Below are 24598 nucleotides of genomic sequence, written 5' to 3' on the forward strand. Positions count from 1 at the left end.
GTACATAGAGAGCCAGAATTGAAATATGGGGGTCGCCTATATGTGGGCTACACGCAGAGAAAAAACATGATTGTCACAATCATATTCGAAGAGCAAAATAATATGATAGGAGCTATATTTGCGGCGACCATGTAACATTTTAACCTGCAACCATCAATCAATACCTGCTCAATGTTTTTATAAAATTCTTTTCGCTGCAAAAAAGTTAAAAAAATAAATGGTCACGAAAAAAATGTAAATGGTCTTTATGGCCATCTAATGGTTCTAGACATGTCTATACTTAACCTATAAAAATACTTTTTTCCCTGTAAAAAGTAAAAAAATTGAATGATCAAGTACATGATTTTCCCGACCATTTAATGGTCTCAAATTTAAATGATAGAACATGTTTGCGGTATTTGAGGACCATTCAAATGCTTATTGCCACCATACATTTTTCTCCGCTCGAAAACTATTTTTACAAAGACAAAATACATGGTTTTCGCGACAATTACATGCTCTAGATAAGCATTAAATGGATGCGGCAACCATGTCCAAACATGGTTTTTCTGTGCGTGTATATACAATTATGAACTTGATATGGACCAATTTTTGTGTGATTGGGGATCTATTTATCTGAGGGCTATATATAACTATATACCGATATGGACCTAGTTAGGCATGGTTGTTAACGGCCATATACTAGCACAATGTACCAAATTTCAACTGACTCCGATGAAATTTGCTCCTCCAAGTGGCTCCAAAATCAAATCTCGGAATCGGTTTATATAGGGACTATATATGATTATGGACTGATATGGACCACTTTTGGCATGGTTGTTAAATATCAGATACTAACATCACGTACCAAATTTCAAACGAATCGGATGAATTTTGCTCTTCCACGAGGCTCCGGCGGTCAAATCTGGGGATCGGTTTATATGGGGGCTATATATAATTATTGACCGATGTGGACCAATTTTTGTATGGGAGTTTGAGACCATATATTAACACCACGTACCAAATTTCAACTGAATCAGATGAATTTTGGTCTTCCAAGAGGCTCCGGAGTTCAAATCTGGGGATCGGTTTATAAAGGGGCTATATATAATTATTGACCGATGTGGACCAATTTTTGCATGGTTGTGAGAGACCATATACTAACACCATGTACCAACTTTCAGCCGGATCGGACGAAATTTGCTTCTCTTAGAAGCTCCACAAACCAAATCGGGGCATCGGTTTATATGGGGGCTATATATAATTATGGACCGATTTCGACCAATTTTTGCGTGGGTGTTTGAGGCCATATATTAACACCACGTACCACATTTCAACCGAATCGGTTGAATTTTGCTCTTCCACGAGGCTCCGGAGGTCAAATCTGGGGATCGGTTTATATGGGGCTATATAAAATTATTGACCGATGTGGACCAATTTTTGCATGGTTGTTAGAGACTATATACTAACACCATGTACTAAATTTCAGCCGGATCGGACGAAATTTGCTTCTCTTAGAGGCTCCGCAAGCCAAATCGGGGGATCGGTTTATATGGGGCTATATATAATTATGGAGCGATGTGGACCAATTTTTGCATGGTTGCTAGAGACCATATACCAACACCATGTACCAAATTTCAGCCGGATCGGATGAAATTTGCTTCTTTTAGAGGCTCGGCAAGCCAAATTTGAGGGTCCGTTTATATGGGTGCTACATATAATTATTGACCGATGTGGACCAATTTTTGCATGGTTGCTAGAGAATATATACCAACACCATGTACCAAATTTCAGCCGGATCGGATGAAATTTTCTTCTTTTAGAAGCTCCGCAAGTCAAATCGGGGGATAGGTTTATATGGGGCTATATATAATCATGGAGCGATGGGGACCAATTTTTTGCATGGTTGCTAGAGACCAGATACCAACACCATGTACCAAATTTCAGACGGATCGGATGAAATTTGCTTCTTTTAGAGGCTCGGCAAGCCAAATATGAGGGTCCGTTATATGGGGGCTATACGTAAAAGTGAACCGATATGGCCCATTTGCAATTCCATCCGACCTACATCAATAGCAACTACTTGTGCCAAGTTTCAAGTCGATAGCTTGTTTCGTTCGGAAGTTAGCGTGATTTCAACAGACGGACGGACATGCTCAGATCGACTCAGAATTTCACGACGACCCAGAATATATATATTTATGGGGTTTTAGTGGAATATTTCGATGTGTTACAAACGGAATGACAAAGTTATATGCTCCCCATCCTATGGTGCAGGGAGAAAATTAAAGTTTTGCAAAACTTTCTATAGAAATAAAATTTTGACAAATTTGTCTATAGAAATTAAATTTTGACAAATTTTCCTATAGAAATAAAATTTTGACAAATTTTTCTATCGAAATAAAATTTTAACAAATTTTTCTATAGAAAAAAAAAGATTGAAAAATTTTTCTATAGAAATAAAATGTTGACAAAATTTTTTTTAGAAATAAAATGTTGACAAAATTTTTTATAGAAATTAAATTTAGAAAAATTGTTTATAGAAATATAATTTAGACAAAATTTTCTATAGAAATAAAATTTTGGCAAACTTTCTATAGAAATAAAATTTGACAAGTTTTTATATAGAAATAACATTTTAATAAAATTTTCAATAGAAATGTGCAAAACATTCTATATAAAAAATTTGAAAAAATTTTGTATAGAAATAAAATTTTGACAAAATATTCTAAAGAATAAAATTTTAATAAGAATAACATTTTAATATTAATAAAATTTTGACAAATTTTTCTGTAGAAATAAAGTGTTGACAAAATTTCTATAGAAACAAAATGTTGATAAAATTTTTTAAAGAAATAAAATTTTGACAAAATTTTCTATGGTAATTGTGACAAAATTTAATATAGAAATAAAATTTTGACAAAATTTTGAATAAAATTTTTATAAGAATAAAACAAGTATATACAGCAGTAAGTTCGACCGGGCCGAATTTTAAATACCCACCACCATGAACCAAATATATAGGGTAGTCCTCAGGAGGGCTTGAGGACTTGAGGACACTTCCCGAAGATAAATTTAAAGATTTCACCTATGAGGACTATATCATATTCTGGATTTATAAGAACCATTTTTGTTTGAAATTTAAATGAATCATTAACATCGCTTGTAATTGTGCAAGAAAATTATAAAATAACGTCTTGATTTGAAATCTTAAATCTGTAGAAGTAAAATCTGGAAATTTTACATTGAGTTTCAAGCAATTTTCATGATCAGTGCGCCTTCTACACCCTCAAGAAGTGAAGTCGGTCTATATGGAGGCATTACCAAATGGACCGATAAAAACTTAAGCCGATACACGTTTTTGTGAGCCTAAAATACCAGAATATTTACAATTTCAGGCAAATCGGATAAAAACTACGGTTTATAGAAACCCAAGTTCTAGAAGCCCAAGAAGTAAAATCGGGATATCGGTCTATATGGGGGCTATACCAAAACATGGACCGATACTCACCATTTGTGGCACACCTCTTTACGGTCCTAAAATACCAATAAATTTCCAATTTCAGGCAAATTGTATATAAACTACGGTTTCTATAAGCCCAAGACCCCAAATCGGGAGATCGGTTTCTATGGGGACCATACCAAAACATGGACCCATGCTCACCATTTTTGGCACACCTCTTTACGGTTCTAAAGTACCTCTCGATTTCCAATTTCAGGTAAATTGGATAAAAACTGCGGTTTCTGTAAGTCCAAGAAGTAAAATCGGGATATCGGTCTATATGGGAGATTTAGCAAAATATGGACCGATACTCACAATTTTAGACACACGTATTTGTGATCCTACAATAGCTCTAGATTTGAAATTTCAGGTAAATTGAATAAAAACTGCGGCTTCTATAAGCCCAAGAAATAAAATCGGGAGATTGGTCTATATGGGCGCTATACCAAAACATGGACCGATACTCACCATTTTTGGCACACCTCTTTATGGTCATAAAATACCTCTAGATTTAAAATTTCAGGCAAATTGGATAAAAACTACGATTTCTATAAGCCCAAGACCCCAAATCGGGAGTTCGGTTTATATGGGGACTATATCAAAACCTGGACCGATATAGCCCATCTTCGAACTTGACCTGCCTGCAGACGAAAGACGAGTTTGTGCAAAATTTCAGCACGATTGCTTCATTATTGAAGACTGTAGCGTGATTACAACAGACAGACAGACAGCCAGACGGACATCGTTATATAGTCTTAGAATTTCTCCCTGATCAAGAATATATATACTTTATATAGTCGGAAATCGATATTTCGATGTGTTACAAACGGTATGACAAACTTATTATACCCCCGTCACCATTCTATGGTGGTGGGTATAATGATGCGTCTTGAAGATACGCAGAGCTACATGAAACAATGAATATTGACAAGAACATTATTGGGTAGTTGGACTAATTCTAAAACTAGAGAACTATTTACGAGTCATATCCCGACAATTAGACTTGAAGGAACTTATAGTTTCAATAAGAGAAGCACATGATGTTTGGTGAGGTTAAGAAGGCTTTGTGTCATTATCTAACGCTACCTTGTTTTCGTCAGATATAAATCCCATATTAGAGAAAAAATTTTCGTAAATTCGACAATAATAGACAATTTCTTAAATCGAATATAATATAAGAAAAAATACGATGTCATCCGAAATCAGGTGGCTGACTTGAGACATAGAAATTGGGCTCCCCTTTTAAACCTAATTTTCTCAATAAAGTGAACTGAAAAATTTAAAATTTTTAATATTTATTTTTTTTTGTTCATTTCAGATAACGTTGAAGTAAACGCTGAATAAACGGTAAGATTTTTTAAAGGATTGAAAATATTTTGTTTTTATAAAATATCAAATAAATTGGAGCATTTAGTAGAAATTTTGAAAAAATTAAATTTCCCAACAAAATAGTTTGTGGCTCCTTGACTTGACATTTATAGTTTCTTCTTCTTAGATCCTTTTTGCATTGGTGATTTATCTTTTAGTATTTTTCCATTACATCTGGGAACATAATATCAAGTTGAAAAAGAAAAAAACTATTATTTATAGCGACCAACTATTGTATGTTTTACAAAAGCCAGTTCATGATATTGGTAGCTAGTGGCCTCATAAAGTCAATACAACTTGAAATTGAAAGCAAAAAATAAAAATAAGGACAAAAAGAGTTGGTAGCAATAAAAAGTTGAAAGCAACAGGAAAAATAATCCAAATGCCTAAAGCCACAATAAACTTATATTGATGATGTACAATTTTTTTACTACAAGATATTTGCCAACAAAAACTGGTTAGAAAAAGGAGAAAACTTTAATAAGCTGACAAAGATGTTCTTTATTGATAAATAGGATTGGGGGACAGACAAGGATACATACTCTCATACAACCATATTGGTGGCCAAAGACAAACCACAAATAGTTCAAATAGGAGAATTAATTTGCAACAAGACATTTATAAATTGATATGTCCTTAAGGAAAATATATCAATGAAGGAGATATAGAGCTAGTCATTGGTTTGTGTAAGGTTATACAAAAAAGGTAAATTATTTCTGTTAAGTTAAAAAAATTTGTTTGAGTTAAAATGTACATTTATTTGCTTAATTATAAGTTAAACAAGTATACACGGCCGTAAGTTCGGCCAGGCCGAAGCTTATGTACCCTCCATCATGGATTGCGTAGGAACTTCTTCTAAACACTGCCATCCACAATCGAATTACTTAAGTTGCGGTAACGCTTGCCAATGGCAAGGTATCTTAAAACCTCTTAACACCATCTTCTAAATTGTATGTAAGTCCATACGTGGTATATATTAAATCAAAAAAGATCGATCCAATACGTATATAATTCAGTTTGACAAAGTAGACATAACATTTTGACAAAATTTTCTACAGAAATAAAATTTTCACAAAATTTTCTATAGAAATAAAAATTTTGACAAAATTTTCTACAGAAAGAAAATTTTGACAAAAATTTCTACAGAAATAAAATTTTAACAAAATTTTCGATAGAAATAAACTTTTGGCAAAATTTTCTATAGAAATAAAATCTTGGTAGATTTTTTTTTTTGGCTTGAGTGGCAAGCATGATTATGAACCGAATAAAATTTGAACAAAATTTTCTATAGAAATAAAATTTTGACAAAATTTTCTATAGAAATAAAATTTTAACAATGATGAAAATTTTATTATGAACCGAATAAAATTTTAACAAAATTTTCTCTAGAAATAAAATTTTGACAAAATTTTCTATAGAAATAAAATTTTGGTAGATTATTTTTGGCTCTAGTGGCAACCATGATTATGAACCGATATGGACCAATTTTTGTGTGATTGGACCAATTTTGGTATGGTTGTTAGCGACCATATACTAACATCGCGTTCCTAATTTGAACCGGATCGGATGAATTTTGCTCCTCCAAGAGGGTCCGGAGGTCACATCTGGAGAACGTTTTATATGGGGGCTATATATAATTATGGACCGATATGGACCAATTCTGGCACGGCTGTTAAAGATCATATACTAACACCATGTTCCAAATTACAACCGGATTGGATGAAATTTGCTTCACTTGGAGACTTCGCAAGCCAAATCTGGGGATCGGTTTATATGGGGGCTATATATAATTATGAACCGATGTGGACCAATTTTTGCATGGTTGTTAGAGACCATATACCAACATCATGTACCGAATTTCAGCCGGATCGGATGAAATTTTCTTCTCTTTGAGGCTCCGCAAGCCAAATCTGGGGATCGGTTTATATGGGGGCTATATATAATTATGGACCGATGTGTACCAATTTTTGCATGGTTGTTTGAGACCATATACCAACACCATGTACCAAATTTCAACCGGATCGGATGAAATTTGCTTCTCTTTTAGGCTCCGCAAGCCAAATCTGGGGATCGGTTTATATGGGGGCTATATATAATTATGAACCGATGTGGACCAATTTTTGCATGGTTGTTAGAGACCATATACCAACACCATGTACCAAATTTCAGCCGGATCGGATGAAATATGCTTCTGTTAGAGGCTCCACAAGCCAAATCTGAGGGTCCCTTTATATGGGGGCTATACGTAAAAGTGGACCGATATGGCCTATTTTCAATACCATCCGACCTACATCGATAACAACTACTTGTGCCAAGTTTCAAGTCGATAGCTTGTTTCGTTCGGATGTTAGCGTGATTTAAACAGACGGACGGACGGACGGACATGCTTAGATCGACTCAGAATTTCACCACGACCCAGAATATATATACTTTATGGGGTCTTAGAGCAATATTTCGATGTGTTACAAACGGAATGACAAAGTTAATATACCCCCATCCTATGATGGAGGGTATAAAAATAATTACATTTTATACTATGATTTTCTATTAAATTTAATATAATTTAATTTAATTTAATTTTTAATTTTTATTAATAACACAAAGTTTAATTAAGTTTGGTTTATTTTAATTATATCAAATGTATTTTATCTTCTTTATACCCTGCGCCACACTGTGGAACAGGGTATTATAAGTTAGTGCATATGTTTGTAACACCCAGAATGAGACGAGATAGACACATGGTGTCTTTGGCAATAATGCTCAGGGTGGGTCCCTGTGTCGACATAACCATGTCTGTCTGTCCGTCCGTCCGACCGTCCGTCCGTCCGACCGTCTGTCTGTGAACACATTTTTGTGATCAAACTCTAGGTTGCAATTTAAGTCCAATCGCCTTCAAATTTGGCACATGTTCCTAATTTGGGTCAGAATAGAACCCTATTGATTTTGGAAGAAATCGGTTCAGATTTAGATATAGCTCCCATATATATCTTTCGGCCGATATGCACTTATATGGACCCAGCAGCCAGAGTTTTATACCGATTTGCTTGAAATTTTGTACAAACATAACACTTAGTCGTATAGTCAAGTGTGCAAAATTTGATTGAAATCGGTTCAGATTTAGATATAGCTCCCATATATATCTTTCGCCCGATATGGACTTATATGGCCCCAGAAGCCAGATTTTTGGCCGAATTTGGTTGAAATTTTGCACTAGGAGTACAATTAGTAGTATAGTTAAGTGTGCAAAATTTGATTGAATTCGGTTCATTTAGATATAGCTCCCATATATATCTTTCGCCCGATATGGACTAATATGGTCCTAACAGCCAGAGTTTTGGCCCAATTTGGTTGAAACTTTGCACAGGGAGTAGATTTAGCATTGTAGCTATGCGTGCCAAATTTGGTTGAAATCGATTCAGATTTAGATATAGCTCCCATATATATCTTTCGCCGGATATGAACTTATATGGACCCAGAAGCCAGAGTTTTATCCGGATTAGCTTGAAATTTTGCACAAGGAGTACAATTGGTAGTATAGTCATGTGTGGCAAATTTGATTGAAATCGGTTCAGATTTAGTTATAGCTTCCATATATATTTTTCGCCCGATATGGACTTATATGGCCCCAGAAGCCAGAGTTTTGGCCCAATTTGGTTGAAATTTTGCATTAGGAGTACAAGTAGTGATATAGTCATGTGTGCCAAATTTGATTGAAATAGGTTCAGATTTACATATAGCTCCCATATATATGTTTTTTCTGATTTCGACAAAAATGGTCAAAATACCAAAATTTTCCTTGTTAAATCGCCATTGCTTAGTCGAAAAGTTGTAAAAATTACTCTAATTTTCCTAAACTTCTAATACATATATATCGAGCGATAAATCATAAATAAACTTTTGCCAAGTTTCCTTAAAATTGCTTCAGATTTAGATGTTTCCCATATTTTTTTTACTAACATTGTGTTCCACCCTAGTGCATTAGCCGACTTAATTTTGAGTCTATAGATTTTGTAGAAGTCTATCAAATTCTGTCGAGTGATATTTAAATGTATGTATTTGGGACAAACCTTTATATATAGCCCCCAACACATTTGACGGATGTGATATGGTATCGAAAATTTAGATCTACAAAGTGGTGCAGGGTATAATATAGTCGGCCCCGCCCGACTTTAGACTTTCCTTACTTGTTTAGTCTAAATTAAGTTAAAATAATTTATTTTAATTAAAATAAAATTTTGTTTACTTAAAAATAAATTATTTTGTGTAAAACAATTACAATTTATACTATGAATTTCCATTGAGTTTAATATCATAAAATAATTTATTTTTAATGTTTATTAATTAATTTTTGATTTCACCTAATATAATTAAATCAAGTTTGTTTTATTTTAATTATATCAAATTTTGGTGTAACTTCTTTAGTTTAAATTAAGTGAAAATAATTTATTTTAATTAACATTAAATTTTATTTACTTAATATTATATTATTAAGTGAAAAATAATGATAGTTTATACTATGAATTTCCACTCAGCTTAAAATAATTTATTTTAAATTAATTTATTGTTAATATTTATTAATTAATTTTTGATTTCATCTTATATAATCTAAATAAGTTTGGTTTACTTTAATTATATTAAATCTTTTTTAATTTTAATTAAGGCAAAAATAATATGTTTTTATTAAAATTAAATTTTTTTACCTAATAATAAATTATTTAGTGGAAAAATTATTACAATTTATGCTATAAATATACATTCAGTTTTGAAATAATTTAATTTAAATTAATTTATTTTTAATCTTTATTAATCTTTATTTGTGTAGAATTTTTCCCATTTTTTTGTTCATTTAAAACAAAAAATATATTACAATTAAGGAAACTTTCTCAAAACATAATAATTCCATGAACTAAAATATAGTAAAATTGACCTTAGTACGACGGTTGCCACAATTGGTAGAATTCTACCAAAAATGGCAAATTTTTTAATGCTTGGTAGAATTCATGATGTTGCAAAATTTTTCTATACAAATAAAATTTTGCAAAAATTGTCTATATATAAATAAAATTAGGAGAAAATTTTCCAAAGCAATAACATTTTGACAAAATGTTCAATAAGATAAAATTTGCAAAAATTTTCTATATAAATATAATTTTCCAAAAATTTTCAATATATAAATAAAATTTTGCAAAAATTTTCAATATATAAATAAAATTTTGAAAAAATTTTCTATAGACTTATAATTGTGACACAATTTTCTATACAAATAAAACGTTGACAAAATTTTCTAAAGCAATAAAATTTTGTCAACATTTTCAACAATTTTGACAAAATTTTCTATAGAAATAAAGTCTTGACAAAATTTTCTATAGAAATAAAATCTTGAAAAATTTTTCTATAGAAATAAGATTTGGAAAAAAATTTTCTATAGAAATAAAATTTGGAAAATATTTTCTCTTGAAATAAAAATTTTACAAATTGTTCTCTACAAATAAATTTTTTTGGAATTTCTATAGAAATAATATTTGGAAAACATTTTCTCTTGAAATAAAATGTTGACTAAATTTTCTATACAAATAAAATCTTAACAAAAATTTCTATAAAAATAAAAAAAATTGACAACATTTTCTATAGAAAAAAAAATTGTGTAGAAGTAAAATTTTGAAACATAGAATATGGAATATAGAAATAATATTTTCACAAAATTTTCAACAGAAATGAAATTTTGACAAAATTTTCTATATAAATAAAATTTGGAGAAAATTTTCCATAGCAATAAAATTTTGATAAAATGTTCAATAAAATAAAATTTTGCAAAAATTTTCTATATAAATAAAAATTTGCAAAAATTTTCTATATAAATAAAATTTTCCAAAAATTTTCTATATAAATAAAAATTTGGAAAAATTTTCTATATAAATAAAAATTTGCAAAAATTTTCTATATAAAAAAAATTTTTGAAAAAAATTTCTATATAAAAAAAATTTTTGAAAAAAATTTCTATAGAAATATATTTTTGACACAATTTTCTATAGAAATAAAATGTTGACAAAATTTTCTATAGCAATAAAATTTTGTCAACAGCTTCAACATTTTTTGGAAATACAATTTTGACAAAATTTTCTATAGAAATTAAGTCTTGACAAATTTTTCTATAGAAATATGATTTGGAAAAAAATTTCTATAGAAATAAAATTTAGAAAACATTTTCTATAGAAATAAAATTTGGAAAACATTTTCTCTTGAAATAAAAATTTGTGAATTTCTATACAAATAATATTTGGAAAACATTTTCTCTTGAAATAAAATTTTGACAAAATTTTCTATACAAATAAAATCTTGACAAAAATTTCTATAGAAACAAGTGAGGAAAGTCTAAAGTCGGGCGGGGCCGACATATCACATCCGTCAAATGTGTTGGGGGCTATATATAAAGGTTTTTCCCAAATGCAAACATTTAAATATCACTCGATCTGGAAGATTTTGATAGACTTCTACAAAATTAAGTCGGCTAATGCACAATGGTGGAACACAATGTTAGTAAAAAAATATGGGAAACGTTTAAATCTGAAGCAATTTTAAGGAAACTTCGAAAAATTTTATTTATGATTTATCGCTCGATATATATGTATTAGAAGTTTAGGAAAATTAGAGCCATTTTTACAATTTTTCGACTAAGCAGTGGCGATTTTACAAGAAAAATGTTGGTATTTTGACCATTTTTGTCGAAATCAGAAAAACATATATATGGGAGCTATATCGAAATCTGAACCGATTTCAATCAAATTTGGCACATATGACTATATTACTTGTACTCCTAGTGCAAAATTTCAACCAAATTGGGCCAAAACTCTGGCTTCTGGGACAATATTAGTACACATCGGGCGAAGTATATATATGGGAGCTATATCTAAATATGAACCGATTTCAACCAAATTTGGCACGCATAGCAATAATGCTAATTCTACTCCCTGTGCAAAATTTCAACTAAATCGGAGTTAAAAATTGGCCTCTGTGGTCATATGAGTGTAAATCGGGCGAAAGCTATATATGGGAGCTATATCTAAATCTGAACCGATTTCAATAAAATTTGGCACACTTGACTATAGTACTAATTGTTCTTCTTGTGCAAAATTTTAAGTAAATTAGGGTAAAACTCTGGCTTCTGGGGCCATATAAGTCCATATCGGGCGAAATATATATATGGGAGCTATATCTAAATCTGAACCGATTTCTTCCAAAATCAATGGGGATCTATTCTGAGCCAAAACACATACTTGTGCCAAATTTGAAGTCGATTGGACTAAAACTGCGACCTAGACTTTGATTACAAAAATGTGTCCACGGACAGACGGACAGACGGACATCGCTATATCGATTCAGGAGCCCACCCTTAGTATTTTTGCCAAAGACACCATGTGTCTATCTCGTCTTCTTCTGGGTGTTGCAAACATATGCACTAACTTTTAATACCCTGTTCCACAGTGTGGAGCAGGGTATAATAAAAAATTTACAAAATTTTCTATGGAAAAAAAATTATAGAAGTAAATTATTTTCACAAAATTTTCTATACAAATAAAATTTTGACAAAATTTTTTATAGAAATAAAATTTTCAACAGAAATAAAAGTTAGCAAAAATTTTCTACAGAAAATAAATTTTGATAAAACTTTCTATAGAAATAAAATTTTGACAAAATTTTCTATGGAAATAAAATTTGTACCAGTTTTTCTATAGAAATAAAATGTTGACGAAATTTTCTATAGAACTAAAATTTTCTATAGAAATAACTCCGACTCCAACTATAAGACACCGACTCCACAACCCTGATTAGACTATAGTTGGAGTATTCCGCCACATAATATCAACAAGCCATCTTCTCAACGAATTATTGTCAATGAAAGGTGTTTCGTATCGCTTCCTTGTTACTTAAACCCCCATCCCTTTGACATAGGCTCAGCCTATATCAGATGAAATGTTTTTATTGTAGCAAAATATTTTCTTTAGTTTATAATGCATGGCAAATTCTGCATTAAAATAAGGGCACTCATATTTTAATATGATAATTTGGCATATCATAATTTGGCATTTTCACGCTCATGTTCATATACTACCCCACTTCAATACACACCCACTCACACAGTTTACTGCTGCATATGTAATGGAAATCCTTATGTTAATGTGATATGTCACAAAACCTACACTTCTGTGTCACACTTATAGATGCATACGTATACACACACACACTCACTGATATTTCCCCTAAGAAAGTCGGTACATCTATCGCATCGTTGAATACCACTGAACATAAGAATATTATAAAAGAAAAACATCGTTCATTGCCATCTGTTACTTTTACTTTTAATTACTTGAGACACAGTTGTAGTAAGATTGTTGCCAGTTTGAGCCTTTTGCCGCACAGTGGTATATAAATATCTAAATTAAATTGAAAATGAATTAAAAAAAAATACATGGGATAAAAAGAATGTCCATGAAGTCAAATGGGAAGATCGATATAAAATATGACCGAAACTCCAACTGATATAGCTCAGACAGCAGGGTTGCCACAGTTGCTAGAGTTCTACCAAAGCTAGTAGATTTTTTACTGTTTGGTAGATTGATGGAATTACTCTTAATAATCTTGTAGGTAATCTTGTAGGTAAGCCTATTTAAAAATTAATAACCACTTATTAATTGGCATCGCTCCGGATTACATTTACAAACGCATATCCTAGGAGAAAAGTACTTCACCTCAGGCATATCTTGCAAAATAAAAAAGGTTCTACAGAAATAAAATGTTAACAAAATTTTCTATAGAAATAAAATTTTGACACAAATTACTATAAAATAAAATTTAAACAAAATTTTCTATAGAAATAAAATTTAGTAAATATTTTCTATAGAAATAAAATATTGACAAAGATTTCTATAGAAATAAAATATTGACAAAGATTTCTATAGAAATAAAATTTTGACAAAATTTTCTATAGAAATAAAATTTTGACAAAATCTATATAGAAATAAAATTTTGACAAAATTTTCTATAGAAATAAAATTTTGACAAATTTTTCTATAGAAATAAAATTTTGACAAAATTTTTTTTTGAAATAAAATTTTGACAAATTTTTCTATAGAAATAAAATTTTGACAAAATTTTTTTTTGAAATAAAATTTTGACAAAAGTTTCTAAAGAAACAAGGTTTTGAGAAAATTGTCTATAGAAATAAAATTTTGACAAAATTTTCTAAAGAAATACAACTTTGACAAAATATTCTATAGAAATAAAATTTTGACAAAATTTTCTATACAAATAAAATTTTGACAAAATTTTCTTAGAAATAAAATTTTACAAAAATTTTCTAAAGAAATAAAATTTTGACAAACGTTTCTATAGATAAAATCTTGACAACATTTTCTATAGAAATAAAATTTTGACAAAATTTTATATATAACTAAAATTCTGACAAAATTTTCTACAGAAATAATAATTTGACAAAGTTTTCTATAGAAATAAAATTTTGACACAATTTTCCATAGAAATAAATTTTTGACAAAATTTTCTATAGAAATAAAATTTTGACAAAATTTTCTAGAGAAATAAAATTTTTGACAAAATTTTCTAGAAAAATAAAATTTTTGACAAAATTTTCTATAGAAATAAAATTTTGACAAACTTTTCTATTGAAATAAAATTTTGACAAAAATTTCTATTGAAATAAAATTTTGACAAAATTTTCTGTAGAAATAAATTTTTGACAAAATTTTCTATAGCAATAAATTTTTGACAAAATTTTCTATAGAAATAAAGTTTTGACAAATTTTTCTCTAGAAATAAAATTTTTACAAAATTTTCTATAAAAATAAAATTTTGACAAAATTTTCAATAGAAATAAATTTTTGGCAAAATTTTCTCTAAAAATAAATTTTTGACATAATTTTCTAAAGTAATACAATTTTGACAAAATTTTCTCTAGAAATAAAATTTTGACAAAATTTTCTTTAGAAATAAAATTTTGACAAAATTTTCTATAGAAATAAAATTTTGACAAAATTTTCTATATAAATAAAATTTTGACAAAATTTTCTATATAAATAAAATTTTTACAAAATTTTCTATAGGAATAAAATTTTAACAAAATTTTCTATAGAAAAAAAAAATTTTACAAAATTTTCTATAGAAATAAAATTTTTACAAAATTAATATAGAAATAAAATTTTTACAAAATTTTCTATAGAGATAAAATTTTGACAAAATTTTCTAAAGAAATAAGGTTTTGAGAAAATTGTCTATAGAAATAAAATTTTGACAAAATTTCCTATAGAAATAAATTTTTCACAAAATTTTCTAAAGAAATAAAATGTTGACAAAATTTTCTATAGAAATACAATTTTGACAAAATATTCAATATAAATAAAATTTTGGCAAAATTTTCTATAGAAATAAATTTTTTACAAAATTTTCTATAGAATTAAAGTTTTAACAAAATTTTCTATATAAAAAAAAATTTTGACAAAATTTTCTATAGAAATAAAATTTTGACAAAATTTTCTATACAAATAAAATTTTGATAAAATTTTCTTAGAAATAAAATTTTGACAAAATTTTCTATAGAAATAAAATTTTGACAAAATTTATATAGAAATAAAATTTTGACAAAATTTTCTATAGAAATAAAATTTTGACAAATTTTTCTATAGAAATAAAATTTTGACAAAATTTTTTTTTGAAATAAAATTTTGACAAAATTTTCTCTAGAAATAAAATTTTGACAAAATTTTCTATAGAAATAAAATTTTGACAAAAGTTTCTAAAGAAACAAGGTTTTGAGAAAATTGTCTATAGAAATAAAATTTTGACAAAATTTTCTAAAGAAATACAACTTTGACAAAATATTCTATAGAAATAAAATTTTGACAAAATTTTCTATACAAATAAAATTTTGACAAAATTTTCTTAGAAATAAAATTTTACAAAAATTTTCTAAAGAAATAAAATTTTGACAAACGTTTCTATAGATAAAATCTTGACAACATTTTCTATAGAAATAAAATTTTGACAAAATTTTCTATACAACTAAAATTCTGACAAAATTTTCTACAGAAATAATAATTTGACAAAGTTTTCTATAGAAATAAAATTTTGACACAATTTTCCATAGAAATAAATTTTTGACAAAATTTTCTATAGAAATAAAATTTTGACAAAATTTTCTAGAGAAATAAAATTTTCTAGAAAAATAAAATTTTTGACAAAATTTTCTACAGAAATAAAATTTTGACAAACTTTTCTATTGAAATAAAATTTTGACAAAAATTTCTATTGAAATAAAATTTTGACAAAATTTTCTGTAGAAATAAATTTTTGACATAATTTTCTATAGCAATAAATTTTTGACAAAATTTTCTGTAGAAATAAAGTTTTGACAAATTTTTCTCTAGAAATAAAATTTTTACAAAATTTTCTATAAAAATAAAATTTTGACAAAATTTTCAATAGAAATAAATTTTTGGCAAAATTTTCTCTAAAAATAAATTTTTGACATAATTTTCTAAAGTAATAAAATTTTGACAAAATTTTCTCTAGAAATAAAATTTTGACAAAATTTTCTATAGAAATAAAATTTTGACAAAATTTTCTATATAAATAAAATTTTGACAAAATTTTCTATATAAATAAAATTTTGACAAAATTTTCTATATAAATAAAATTTTTACAAAATTTTCTATAGGAATAAAATTTTAACAAAATTTTCTATAGAAAAAAAAAAATTTTACAAAATTTTCTATAGAAAAAAAAATTTTACAAAATTTTCTATAGAAATAAAATTTTTACAAAATTTATATAGAAATAAAATTTTTACAAAATTTTCTATAGAGATAAAATTTTGACAAAATTTTCTAAAGAAATAAGGTTTTGAGAAAATTGTCTATAGAAATAAAATTTTGACAAAATTTCCTATAGAAATAAATTTTCCACAAAATTTTCTAAAGAAATAAAATGTTGACAAAATTTTCTATAGAAATACAATTTTGACAAAATATTCAATATAAATAAAATTTTGGCAAAATTTTCTATAGAAATAAATTTTTTACAAAATTTTCTATAGAATTAAAGTTTTAACAAAATTTTCTATATAAAAAAAATTTTGACAAAATTTTCTATAGAAATAAAATTTTGACAAAATTTTCTATACAAATAAAATTTTGATAAAATTTTCTTAGAATTAAAATTTTAAAAAAATTTCTAATTTCTTATTTCTATAGAAATAAAATTTTGACAAAATTTTCTATAGAAATAAATTTTTTACAAAATTTTCTATAGAAATAAAGTTTTTACAAAATTTTCTATATAAAAAATTTTGACAAAATTTTCTATAGAAATAAAATTTTGACAAAATTTTCTATACAAATAAAATTTTGACAAAATTTTCTTAGAAATAAAATTTTAAAAAAATTTTCTAAAGAAATAAAATTTTGACAAAATTTTCTATAGATAAAATCTTGACAAAATTTTCTATAGAAATAAAATTTTGACAAAATTTTCTATAGATCTAAAACTTTGACAAAATTTTCTACAGAAATAATATTTTGACAAAGTTTTCTAGAGAAATAAGAATTTTCCATAGAAATAAAATTTTGACAAAATTTTCTATAGAAATAAAATGTTGACAAAATTTTGTGTTGAAATAAAATTTTGACAACATTTTCTATAGAAATAAATTTTTGGCAAAATTTCCTAATAAATAAAATTTTGACAAAATTTTCTAAAGAAATAAATTTTTGACAAAGTTTTCTCTAGAAATAAAATTTTTACAAAATTTTCTATAAAAATAAAATTTTGACAAAATTTTCAATAGAAATAAATTTTTGACCAAATTTTCTATAAAAATAAATTTTTGACAAAATTTTCTATAGAAATAAAATTTTAACAAAATTTTCTATAGAAATAAAATTTAGACAAAATTTTCTATAGAAATAAAATTTTGACAAAGTTTCCATAGAAATAAAATTTTCTGTATGAACAAAATAATATAGCAGATAGTGAAATAAAGTGCTCAAATAAAAAATAAAACATTTCTATTGAAGAAAAACGTTTTTTCATACTAACCTCAAAAATTTGATCAACAATTTCCAAAAATATTGGTAGATTTGTAAATACTGTGCTAGTGTTCAAATCAAATTTTTGTAGATTATTTTTGGCATCTTTAGGCCTTCGATTGGTATTTCGATATGTTACAAACCGAATAAGAAAATTATACTTCCATCAGCCATCAAATGTCTATGACGATAATATTGATCAATTCCACTTTTTTCGATATTTAACCCACTGTACTATAGAGAACTATGCCCCATTGACTCTTTCCATGCACAGTAAAACACTCATAAATGTGGTGCTCCCATATTATTATTGTTGCAAAAGTGGTATATGTCCTTTAATGCCTTTGCTTCTTCTCACGATTATTATTGCTATTGCTGTGGTTGTTGTTGTGTTGATAATTTCGCCAGTATGACTGGTCTGCTACAAATAATGTGACTTTGTTTGCCAGTGTTGTTGTTGTTGCTGTTGGTTCTACAGCTTTTGTTTTATATTTCAGCTGCTGTATGATTTTCATTGCTACTTTTCGTATTATTGGAGCATTAAATTATGTTTGGTAGTGGGTGTGTGTGTGTGAGTACGTCTATATCGTTGGGTGTTATGATTCTCCCACTTAAATCCAAGTCCAAGTGCCATGTCAAAAGTATATGTGTGTACTTATTTGTCTGTTTTAAATGCAGCTGTGCGTTTGGTTTTATTTTAATCGAATTAACTTTAATGAGAATATCTATCTCTATGGCGGAGAGAGAGACAGAGAAGGCTCAGAGACATTTATAGAAAAGAGCAAGAATAATAGTAAAGCCTTCATCACAAATCGTATTATAGGCTTTCAAAAGAAAATATCACAAATTCTATACATATCGAAAAATAAAATGGCATTTAATATTAAAAATTAAACATATGTATGTTTGTTTTTAAATATAATTGCTTGAAATTAAAACCTATATATTTTAAGATTGAAAGTAGTAAAACCAACACGCTGTATGATACGTGGAACAGTGCAATAAAATTGAGAAAAACATTGTTTATGAACGGATTTACAGTGTGGCTGTATTGTATTGCAACCAATTTCAGGTGGCTGACAGATTTATTTGAGTGAAAGTTGATTTTATTGTTTACAAGCATACAAAAGCATTTTGATCTATTGCATTCAGAAATATAATTATTTGTGATACAATTTAAGCGTTATAGCGTGATTACTTTATATTTGGCTGGAAAACCACAAGTCGCTATCGTTAGAGCCATCCTGCGTCTAAATGTGAATACATCCTTTGTTTCTTGTACCACTAATTGTTATAGTCATACTGGCAGTGTTTCATTCTATTCAAGAAGTGGACGAAAAAGCAGTAGCAACACCAGAAATGATCCAAAAGTCAATGCCAGGCCACGTCACAGTGGTTATGAGGTGAACATATTGTCAAGACGGATGCAATGGATGAGAAGGCCAGTAAGATGGTCCTGGGAGAATGGAACCCCAGAACAGACACCAGAGGAAAATAACTGCTATACGGATTGTCTTTGTCGAATCGGTTTTTTTGATGAATTCGAATTTATTGTCAGTTCGAAATTTAAATACATAGTCGTCAACGGTCCGTTGGACAGTCGGTCTTTTGTATTGTCGCATAATTTTTTTTTGTTATGAAAATTTCGAATACGCGTAAAAAAGAAGGAAGAATTTAATTGGAAATTTTGCTGTATTAGCAATAATATTTTGAAATAAAATATAGTGAAATAAGAAAATATAAAGAAGTACAATTTTAACAAAATTTTCTATAGAAAAAAGAATTTTGGCAAAAATTGTTTTCGGAAAAGAAAATTTTGACAAAATTTTCCATAGAAAAAAAAATGAAAAATCTTTTCATAGAAAAAAATTTTACAAAATTTTCCAAAGAAATAAAATTTTGATAAAATGTTCTATAGAAACAAGAATTTTGGCATAATGTTCTATAAAAATAAAATTTTGTTATTGTTGGTTTTGTTCTTTAATCATTGTTGTTGTTTTTTTGATTTCAGTTTAAAGCCATACATTGACTAAACTACAAGTGTAGCTTAACCAACAGAGGAAAAGAATGTTTGTCAAATTTATTTGGGCAAAGCCCTATAGACTGCAAGATGGTTGGATGGACGCACGTTTCGCAAAGGTAAAAATATATATTTGTACGAATTTATTTTCGGCAATGTAAAACCTTTTTTCGGAAAGTTCAAGTGTGGTTCATTGTTGGGTTTAATGAACTGCCTGAATTTATTTTGATAATTGGTTGATAGTCTTGCTGCAAGTAGAGGATGCTGATGATGAATGTGGTAATTCCGAAACGTGCGTCCATCCAACCATCTGGCAGTCTATAGGACTTTGTCCAAATAAATTTGACAAACATTCTTTTCCTCTGTTGGTTAAGCTACACTTGTAGTTTAGTCAATGTATGGTTTCAAGCTGCAATAAAAACAACAACAATGAAAAAAATAATTTTGACAAAATTTTCCATAGAAAAAAATGTTGACAAAATTTTCTATAGAAATAAAATCTTAACAAAATTTTCTATAGCAAAAAGAATTGACGAAATTTTCTGTAGAAAAAAAATTTACAAAATTTTCTATAAAACTAAAATTTTGACAAAATTTTCTATAGAAAAAAGGATTTTTACATAATGTTCTATTGAAAAAAGAATTTTGACATAATGTTCTATAGAAATAAAATTTTGACAAAAGTTTCTATAGAAATAAAATTTTGACAAAATTTTCTAAAGAAAAAATAATTTTGATAAAATTTTCTACAGAAAAATTTTGACGAAATTTTCTATAGAAAAGAAAATTGACAAAATTTTCTAGAGAAAACAAATTTAATTACGTTTTCTATATAAAAAAAGCTTGACAAAATTTTTATAGAAATAAAATTTTAACAAAATTTTCTATAGAAAAAAAGAATTTTGACAAGATTTTCTATAGAAAAAAAAATTGACAAAATTTTCTATAGAAAAAAATTTACAAAATTTTATATAGAAAAAATATTTGAAAAAAAAAATTTGACAAAATTTTCTAGATAGAAAACAAATTGACAAAATTTTGTATAGATATAAAATTTTAACAAAATTTTGTATAGACAACATTTTCTATAGAAAAAAAATCTACAAAATTTTCTATAGAAATAAAATGTTGACAAAATTTTCTATAGAAATAAAATTTTGACAAAATTTTCTATAGAAATTATATTTTGACAAAATTTTCTGTAGAAATACAATTTTGACAAAATTTTCTATAGAAATAAAATTTTGACAAAAGTTTCTATAGAAATAAAATTTTGACAAAATTTTCTAAAGAAAAAAGAACTTTGAAAAATTTTTCTACAGAAAAATTTTGACAAAATTTTCTATGGAAAAGAAAATTGACAAAATTTTCTAGAGAAACAAAATTGACAAAATGTTCTATAGAAAAAATGACAGAATTTTCTATAGAAATAAAATTTTAACTAAATTTTATATATACAAAAAAGAATTTTGACATGATTTTCTATAGCAAAAAAACATTGACAAAATTTTCTATAAAAAAAAATTTACAAAATTTTATATAGAAAAAATATTTGAAAAAAATTTTGACAAAAATTTTGACAAAAAAAAAGAAAAAAAATTGACAAAATTTTGTATAGATATAAAATTTTAACAAAATTTTGTATAGAAATAAAATTTTGACAAAATTTTCTATAGACAAAAAATCTACAAAATTTTCTATAGGAATAAAATTTTGACAAAATTTTCAATAGAAATAAAATGTTGACAAAATTTTCTATAGAAATAAAATTTTGACAAAATTTTCTGTATAAATACAATTTTGACAAAATTTTCTATAGAAATAAAATTTTGGCAAAATTTTCTATAGAAATAAAATTGTGACAAAATTTTCTATAGAAAAAAGAATTTTGCCAAAATTTTCTATAAAAAAAAATTTTGACGAAGTTTTCTATAGAAAAAAATTTTGACAAAGTTTTCTATATAAAAAAAGAATTTTGACAAAATTTTCTATAGAAAAAAAATTGACAAAATTTTCTATAGAAAAAAAATGACAAAATTTTCTATAAAACTAAAATTTTGACAAAATTTTCTATGGAAAAAAGAATTTTGACATAATGTTCTATTGAAAAAAGAATTTTGACATAATGTTCTATAGAAATAACATTTTGACAAAACTTTCCGTCTATAGAAAGTTTTGTTTTATGTCAAAACAATTTTCACAATTTTTTTTTTGGAAAAAAATTATTTGACAAAATTTTCTATAGAAATAAAATTTTAACAAAATTTTCTATAGAAAAAAAAAATTTTACAAAATTTTCTATAGAAAAAAATCTATAAAAATACAATTTTGCAAACTAAGATTTTTTGTTTGGTAGTTTTTTGGCACAATATATTCAACATTTTGGTAGATTATTGTGGGCTCGAGTGGCAACCGTGGTCTGAGTGTAGGGGGTTTACATATTTTTCGTTTCTTTGTCCACTCAAAACATAGATGTTTGTTAATAGATCTTGTATAATAACTTTCATATTTTTCTGGTGATATTTTGGGATATTAAAAGACTACGTTAATTGTAGTTTTTTAATAACTTTCGATTATATATTTTTTTTGAAGAAAATTAGTCTTAACAGAAAATAATTTTCCAACACCATCCCTAGGTTAATGCATAAGCGAAACCGAATATCAACTGACGGTTTTATGCTTGATTGCTTGTTACGAGTGATTTTTCCTATCAATGGGTGAATAAAGAGGAAAACTGAAAATAAAAAAACAACACTTTCAATTACGGCCAAATGTACGTTTCAGTTGATTTTTGTGCTTCAATTGATTTCAAGGCTGCCAAAACACTTTTCGACCAACCAACATAAAAATGAAAACAAAAGGCCATACATAAAATGCAAAAAAGAAATCTACCAATCTACTGGCATTGTTTCCCATGGATTTATTCTATTTTTGCGCATCTATCCATATGAGGCCAACAGGCTCTTTGTTAGATGAACAAGGTTTTCGTTTACGAAAAATTTAGTTGGTTTTTTTGTTTCGCTTCTGCTCTCTCTCTGGCTACTCCTGTGGGTGTTTTGCTTCAGTTAATAATGGTTTTATTTGGTCAAAAAGCACAACTACCAACTGTTGAAAATTGGTTTAGTCAGCACAATTCTTTTTGATTCCTAAAACCAAAAACAGAAAACAAAAGACCCAAATGTATAAACATAAATAACTCAGGGTTTTTCCTAGGGATTTTCTACAAAAAAAAGGTTAAAGTTTATTTTGGCAAAAATAAAATTAAGTAACAAATTCTTTTTCAAAGAGAAAATATGTTGATGTTATTTATTTATTTCTTTTTGTTGTTGTTGCTGGTTTTGTTTAGGACCAAATAATTGAAAGTACTTTATAAAGTTCTTCAAGGCAAAACTTTGTGTTTATTTTTCTCCATATTTTTTTCCTTAATTAATTTGGTCGCATTACACACAGCTTTGCTGTTTTTTTTTGTTTTGTTTTAAAATTACTTCCTAATTGGGTTACATTAAATAGAGTTAGAATTACACCTGGGCATGACAATGAAATAGTTTGAATTTATAAAGCACCTGCCAAACTCTAAATAAAGTAGGACCCAAATAAATTATATGGAAAATAACAAGACCAATTGTTTTATGTTTTTTGGGAAGAAATTTAATTTTATTTTCGGGAGATGTTTGCATTATGAAAATGTTTCAAATGAAAATAAAGGTGCAATGAATATGGTCCCCATGAAAATTAGCCGCAGTAAATACATAAATAAAGTATTACCTCAAACGTAAATTGAGATCCTCTGATTTTGGTAGCCATTGAACGGTAGACATGGAGTGGGGCACCTTCTCTTTCATCCATTGCTCAATTGGGAATGGCGTTTCATCGGAGAAAACCAAATTCGGTAATTAACAACTTTCGCGCAGGTCAAGCAACTCCTCAGCTCCTTCCAACTTAACTTTGTATACCCTCCACCATAGGATGGGGGACATTTGCGTAGAGTGTGTCCTAACCACTCCCATTTCGTTATATCTCATAATTCCGAATTTGAAATTTATTTGGACGAAAGATGCCGCAAATGATACGTAGGCATCTATTGACAAATTCCTGTTTTGTTGTGGTTGAAGAGAGCCAGGATTCACTCCCAATCCATTGGTGTAGCAGTTATTTCCTTCTGGTATCTGTTCTGGGGTCCCATTCTTCCAGAACCATATTCACGGTCGGCAGCTATGGCCCTTTCATCCTTTGCATCCGTTCTCGCGAACTCTTAACCAGCAAATGTCCATGCCATCATTATAAATTATGATTTCTTCTAAAGCAGCCTGAAGTTTCAATAATCAATGGAATTAATGTTGTAGCTATTCCTTGGCAGGAAAGAGAACTACCATTTCAAATATTAACAAATTATCATTTGTAGTAAAACACATATTTCTATAGCAAATAAAACCGGGGAAGTGCAACTCATGACCATCCTAGTAATGCTAAATATTTAAAAATTGACTTTCTCTGTGTACAGGGAAACAAATCAATTTTCGCCAAATTCATGAAATAACAACAATCTCATCATTAACAATGCAAAGAAGCAATGACACAAAGAAGAAGGAGGGTTATTTTTCAAAAAAAAAAAAGCAAGACAAAAAAAAAAACGAA

General features: G+C 27.5%; 1 protein-coding gene across 1 annotated transcript in view; it reads left to right on the forward strand.

Annotated features, from left to right (window-relative positions):
* The window catches only part of LOC142224204 (neuronal acetylcholine receptor subunit alpha-7-like), a 1091332-nt gene that overhangs the window by 122891 nt on the left and 943843 nt on the right, over nt 1-24598 (forward strand). Inside the window, exon 3 of the mRNA XM_075293985.1 lies at nt 4800-4828. The gene's annotated coding sequence lies outside the window, so the exon portion shown is untranslated. The remainder of the gene's footprint in view (nt 1-4799; nt 4829-24598) is intronic.

The sequence above is a fragment of the Haematobia irritans genome, chromosome 2, assembly GCF_050003625.1.
Source record: "Haematobia irritans isolate KBUSLIRL chromosome 2, ASM5000362v1, whole genome shotgun sequence".
Lineage (NCBI taxonomy): Eukaryota > Metazoa > Arthropoda > Insecta > Diptera > Muscidae > Haematobia > Haematobia irritans.